The 7,069-nt window shown below is 45.9% G+C and overlaps 1 pseudogene; it reads left to right on the forward strand.

The window, feature by feature from the left end:
• The window catches only part of LOC143282296 (limbic system-associated membrane protein-like), a 136,245-nt pseudogene extending 132,260 nt beyond the window's left edge, over positions 1-3,985 (forward strand).
• The last annotated feature ends 3,084 nt before the right edge of the window (positions 3,986-7,069 follow it).

Genomic DNA, 7,069 nt, shown 5'->3' on the forward strand with positions numbered 1-7,069 from the left:
CTTACCAGCCCCTAAGGCTGCAGCACTAAGAGCCAGTGCAGTCTTGCCTCCTAGTCATAGTCATAGTCCTTGGCAAAAGACTAAGCTGTAAATGACTTCCCATTGCAATGAAGAAACCATTGATTGCACGGTTCTCACTTTGCTGCTACAGGTGTATGATGAAGACGAGAACACACTGACACTGGCTCTTCGCATTCAGTCTCTGACGGAGGAGGACTATGGGCAGTACAAGTGTGTGTCCGAGAACAAGCTCGGCAAGGACTCTGAGACTATGATCCTTTACGGTAAGGGTGGTGGTGATGAGTAGTGTGTGTGTGTGTGTGTGTGTGTGTGTGTGTGTGTGTGTGTGTGTGTGTGTGTGTCTGTGTGTGTGTCTGTGTGTATTGTTGTGTATGTGTGTGTGTATGTGTGCGTATGTATGTATGTGTGTGGGTGTATGTGTGCGTGTGTGTGTGTGTGTTGTTGTTGTTGTTGTTGTTGTTGTCTGTCCCTGTGTGTGTGTATTGTTGTGTGTGTGTGTGTGTGCATATGTGCGTGCGAGTGTGTATGTGTGTATGTGTGTGTGTGTGTGTGTGTGCACGCGCGCGCACGTGTGTGTGTGTGTGTGAACACGCACGTGGGGGTGTAGTTTTGTGTATGTGCGCATGTATAGTTCAGACCAAACAGAAGGGAAACGACATTTATTGCCAGATTAAACACGATGTTACATTCGCAGTCGAGTCCAACCTTGTAGTTGAAGCATGTGTTGGGAAAAAACAAAAACAAATAACAACAAAAAAAAAACACTACATCGATACGTTTTTCACCCAAGACATGATGCGGTTCGTTTTTTTGCTTGCAGAGTACCCTATTGCGACGACGACGACCACCACCACCACCACCCCGCCACCTCCACCCAGAAAGAAGACAACGAAGTCCTACCACGGGATTCCCACGGCCACGTCCGTCCAAAAATCAGGTGGGAAAGGAAGAGGATAGTTCAGGAGGGGGGTAGTAGTGTAAGTGTATCTTTCTATGATTTAAAGTCTTTTAACTTTGAGTGACATTAGATGTGTCATGTGTGTGTGCGTGTTGGTGTGTGGAAGGTGGGGTTGGGATGGAGTTTTAACTCACTCAGTACGGCCAGTCCTCTCTTCTCCTCTACTGTACAGACCCCTCGGATGCCCAGTGGGTGTCTGAATGACCCAACCTTTAGCTTCCGTCGTCAGAATTGTGGTATTCTTTGTCAATATTCACCTCTTCAGTATAAGAGCCTTCCGCTTGCAATATTTTGATGATGGTAACCTGGGGTGAAACGCTGTTAACGTCGTCTCTTTCGCCGTTCGTATGGAGAGAGTTAAGGGGGATGTACAGAGAAAGGATAAATTATGACAATGGAATCAGCAATTGATAAACATCTGTGAGGCAGCAATCAGCAACATGAACAACAACAAAAGTAAGATTAAGTATCGGTAGGTCGCATCACAAAAACAGTCCTGTTAGACTATGTAACAGGGATTCAGCAATTTCGAATAACAGCAATTGACTGGGCATAATCTCTTTTATGTTTTGGTGTAAGTATGTATGGGTGTGGGTGTGGGTGTGGAGGGGGAAAGGGTTCGGGGAGGGGGGGGAGGGGGTATGTGTGTGTGTGTGTGGATGCGTGCGAGTTTGAGAGAGAGAGTTTAAACTGTCTGTCTCCTTCCCTCTCTGTGTTTTTGTTCTCTCTCTCTCTCTCTCTCTCTCTCTCTCTCTCTCTCTCTCTCTCTCTCTCTCTCTCTCTCTCTCTCTGTGTGTGTGTGTGTGTGTGTGTGTGTGTGTGTGTGTGTGTGTGTGTGTGTGTGTGTGTGTTCTTAAGTCTTTTATTTCGTTTCTTGTAATGATAATTCGTCTTGTTTGACTGCTGTTGCTCATTATATTTGCTTTCAGTCTAATTGTGATTGTATTGTCCCTTCAAGGGCATGGACTGGGTGTGAAAAAAAGCAAACATAAAAATGCAGAAATAGTACATCAGTGCTTGATTACTATACTGTGTGCGAGATATTCTGGTATTGATCTCTCTCTCTCTCTCTCTCTCTCTCTCTCTCTCTCTCTCTCTCCCTCCTACCTAACAGTGTTTCAAATTTCAGTGGGTTTTTTTTCTGTCTGTAGAACTGAAGTAGCAGATTTTCTTCCATCTTCACTGAAACATGATCACTTAAAGACATGAGGGAAACTCGTGCTCAGAATCATATTACACGTGTTTGTTACAAGTTACAGATTGACGTAGTTTTGTTTTTATCGAATCAATTTAGGATTTCATTCTATACTTGGTTCATTATTTGACGGCTGAGTTACTGTACGAACGAACGAACGACCGGGATTATATTGGTCGTTTAGGCATTGTCGATTTTTTACTCAGAAGAAAAAGAAATCGGTGAATGCATTTCCTTTAAACGTTATATGAATCAGACAGGAGAATTTCTTTGTTCGACAGAATAAAAACAAAAGACAAAATGGTAATAAGTGTACTTGGTGGTGGTGTCACTTTCTGTCGAATACAGTTGATGAAGAATATCTACATTATTTCCTAGTTTTTACTCTTCGTTTAATGATGCTTTCCATTATTCACCCATCTAAGCACCATCCTCGCTCCTGCAAATTAAAAAGGGAAAACGTGTGTTGGTTGAAATTTACAGAATGAAATAAAACACTCAATCGTTTGATCAAGGATTTAAACTACCCATCTTTTCACCCTTCTCTCTCTCTCTCTCATCTTCCTCTTCCTCTACCTCTTTCTCCTCCTCCTTCTTTCCTTCCCTCCAATCATTTCACTGTCTTCTGTCTTTTAACCCTTGACTGCTGAATCGTGATGGAATGAAATCAATGCAGCATGACTTTGAAGAGAAAGGGCTGCCGCATGTGCACTTTTGAGTGGTGTCATTGATTTTCTGCATTGACTTCTGTCCGTCCCCTGGTCTGAGTCTGCTCAGGATCACTTTTGATCCGATTGATAGTTGTGAAATTCTGGCTTACTTGTAGGCTGTCTTTCTCAGGTTGAGTGATAATTAGAGATTTTGTTCGTGTTGCTGGCTGTTCTCCCTGTCTGCCAGATTTTGTTGTAGATTGTGGTAAGGATGCCTGTCACTGCCTCCACTCCTTGTTTTATCGGTTCAGCTGGAATGTGATGTCGATGCCTGCTGCGTTTTCCTTCTTCAGCTATCTTATGTCTTCCTCCACTTCTTCACGCAGTGTTGGAAAGTCATCGCTGTTTGTTTCCTGGCTTGAGAGCACACTGGGGTCTCCTTTAACCCGATGATCATGAAGGTCTCCACAATGTTTCTGTTCATCTGTTCATGATGTCCTTTTTTTTTCCTTCTGTGAGTCATTTTTCTTCTTTGCTTGTACCGTGCTGACTCCGGACTGCGTTCGCATCGTTATATGTTTTGCCACTTGAAATGCTTTTATTCTGTCGTTTTTTGTGTGGTTCTTTTTTTCTTCGTGCCTTGTCTGATCTTTTTGCTGACAGTTTTGTATTCATTTGTTTTTGTTATGTACCTGGCGTTCTTCATGTCTGTTAGTCCGCCCCACATGTCCAAGATCTCCTCTGTGACCCAGGGCTGAGTTTTCCGGTGGTGTTACCCAACAACTCCCTGGCCGCTTCAGTCATCACTGTGTGTTAAAGGTGGTCGTCGTTTCAACGACATCATCAAGCATTGGCAGTGCTGCAAACTTTCTGGGAATGAGCCACATATGGAAGGATCCTTTAGTCTGTCAAGGTTGGATTTCAGTCTGATGTATGGGGTTGTTTTTCCTGAGCTTGACTAACAAGTTCATAATAACGAGATCGTGGTCACTTCCTATGTCTGCACCAGGGAACGTCCTCGTCTTTGATCTGTCGATGCCAGACTGGGATCGATGTTGTACCACGATCCAGTGGATCTGGTTGTGGACCCCACCAGGTGCGTGCCATGTCCGTGAAGCCTCGTGTTCCCCAGGGGTGTTGGCCAGAATCGTGTTGTTGTAGCTGACAGACTCTAGTAGTCACGACCATTGTACGTTGGTGGTATCATTACGAGAGGGGCAACAGAACTTCAAGTGTTTTGAAGAACCAGTGCCGACACTTTCATTCTAGTTTTCTTGGGTGACCAGTACATCTCTCCTGTCAGCTCTGTCAATAATGTCTTGCAGCTGGGTGTGGAATTCTCCCACTTGTCTGTCATCATTGTCTGAGGTCGGAGCATAGGCTTCTATAACTGTGATGTTGAAGGATGCTGTCCGCAGTCTGGTGGGACATAATCCTGCTGGGAATTGGACAGCATCCAAGGACAGAGTTCTCGATGTTCTTGTTGACAGAATGGCCTGCTCCATTGATGCGTTCATCACTGTAGTCTGAGAACATGTCCTTATGTTCTTTGTTCACCCAAGCTTGTCCATCTGACTTTACAGCGCCCCCACAATGTGCCAGGTATACTACTGCTTCAGTTAATGAATTAAAAGTTCTTGCATTTTTCCTGGTTGGGCCAGTGTTCTTTCATTCAAAGTGACAATCGCGATGTTACCTCTTCCACGGATTTGTCCTTGTGGGTTTTCCCAGTGGCTGAATGTAGACGCGGTTCTTCCTAGTCTGGGAAACAACCAATCCAGCATGATCGCTGGTGACTCAGCCTCAGACCACATGCAAACAAAGTCATTGCATAAGAACAGAGTGAGTTCCACGATGGGAGATGCACCACAAAACAGTTTTTCAACCTTCGTATTCTGTGTGAGAAATACATTTACCATGTCTTCATCGACTTTAAGGAGGCATTTGACTGAGTGTGGCGTGATGCGCTGTGGGCAACAATGAAGTACAGCATGAGCCAAAAGCTGATCAACACCATCCAACAGCTGTACGCAAAAGCCAACAGTGCAGAAACGGTCGGCGACTGATTCCACACATCAGTTGGGGTCTGTCAAGCTTGTCTTCTATCTCATACACTCTTACATTCCTGGAATGTATAATGACTGATGCCCCAGAAGAACACTAGCGCTATCAACATCGGAGGGCGTACCAACACTAATCTCAGATTTGCTGATGATATTGATGGGGTGGCAGGCAGTGATGATGAACTGGCAGAACTAGTGAACTGCTTGGACAAAAACATCAACCACGTACAGAATGGGGATCAAACAGTAAGGATCCAGTCAAGATCAAGATCAATATCAATGGACAACAGCTGGAGACAGTGAATCAGTTTAGATAGCGGCGCTATCATCAGTAAAGACTGGTAAGAAATGCAGACTGCAGCAGCACTAGCAAGGCCTGATCAGCAGCGTTGGGTTATGCGTGGTGCAACGTAAACTGACCTGTCGGCACGCTCTAACACCTCCTTGAAACTGGAACTAGTAAGACTGAAGCCCAGTATGGAAAAACAAGAACGTCAGTCTCAGAACAAAGCTGAAGCTCATACATGAACAGGTTCTATTTTCTAGTATGCGTGTGAATCCTAGACTCTCACAGCAAAGCTTTATAAAATGACCCAAGCAGTGTAAGTGAGATGCTTGTGGAGACTCCTTGACGCCTCCGACAAGGACCACATAACAAATGAAGAAGTCAGGAAGACCACCAGACAGCGCATTAGTTAGTGTGAAGACCTACTGAACACAGCGAAATTAGATAGTATGGCTACGTGACAATATCTTACGGGTTCTCCAAGACCATCCTTCAGAGAACAGTGCAGGAAAAGGGGAAACGAGGCAGACAGTGAAAGAAGTGGGCAGCCAACGACATTGAGTGGATAGAAATTCGCTTTGCCGAAACTCAGGCCCTGTCCCACGACCGCCAGAAATGGAGACAGCTGGCGATGCATTCAGCAGTGCAGCGCCCCAATGACCACCGGGTTTCAGAACCAGTGGCAGTGACCGTGGGTTGATTTTGCTGGACAGAATAATGCAGTCTTAGGGGGAAGAAGTCCAAACAAAGACAGGTAACCGAAATCCTGACCCAGAATCCTGACCCGAATCCCAATCTGTATCTCAGCCCTTCACTGACAAGCGTACACATCAGCAACAGTTAAGGGGTTAACAGACAAAGAAAGAAAAAGTAACCCTTTGTCCATGCTGTCAGGTGTCCATGCTGTCAGGTAACCCTTTGTCCTTGCTGTCAGGTGTCCATGCTGTCAGGTAACTGTCTCCATGCTGTCAGGTAACCCTGTGTCCATGCTGTCAGGTGTCCATGCTGTCAGGTAACTGTCTCCATGCTGTCAGGTAACCCTGTGTCCATGCTGTCAGGTAACGCTGTGTCCATGCTGTCAGGTGTCCATGCTGTCAGGTGTCCATGATGTCAGGTAACCCTTTGTCCATGCTGTCAGGTGTCCATACTGTCAGGTAACTGTCTCCATGCTGTCAGGTAACCCTGTGTCCATGCTGTCAGGTAACGCTGTGTCCATGCTGTCAGGTGTCCATGCTGTCAGGTGTCCATGATGTCAGGTAACCCTGTGTCCATACTGTCAGGTGTCCATACTGTCAGGTAACCCTGTGTCCATGCTGTCAGGTAACCCTGTGTCCATACTGTCAGGTATCCATGCTATCAGGTGTTCATGCTGTCAGGTAACCCTGTGTCCATACTGTCAGGTATCCATGCTATCAGGTGTCCATACTGTCGGGTAACCCTGTGTCCATACTGTCAGGTATCCATGCTATCAGGTGTTCATGCTGTCAGGTAACCCTGTGTCCATGCTGTCAGGTATCCATGCTATCAGGTAACCTGTATCCATGCTGTCAGGTAACCCTGTGTCCATGCTGTCAGGTATCCATGCTATCAGGTAACCTGTATCCATGCTGTCAGGTAACCCTGTGTCCTTGCTGTCAGGTAACCCTGTGTCCTTGCTGTCAGGTGTCCATGCTGTCAGGTAACCTGTATCCATGCTGTCAGGTAACCCTGTCTCCATGTTGTCAGGTAACCTGTGTCCATGCTGTCTGGTGTCTGTGCTGTCAGGTAACCCTGTCTCCATGCTGTCTGGTGTCTGTGCTGTCAGGTAACCTGTGTCCATGCTGTCAGGTAACCTGTGTCCATGCTGTCAGGTAACCTGTGTCCATGCTGTCAGGTGTCCATGCTATCAGGTAACCT

Source organism: Babylonia areolata, chromosome 5, assembly GCF_041734735.1.
Source record: "Babylonia areolata isolate BAREFJ2019XMU chromosome 5, ASM4173473v1, whole genome shotgun sequence".
NCBI lineage: Eukaryota > Metazoa > Mollusca > Gastropoda > Neogastropoda > Buccinidae > Babylonia > Babylonia areolata.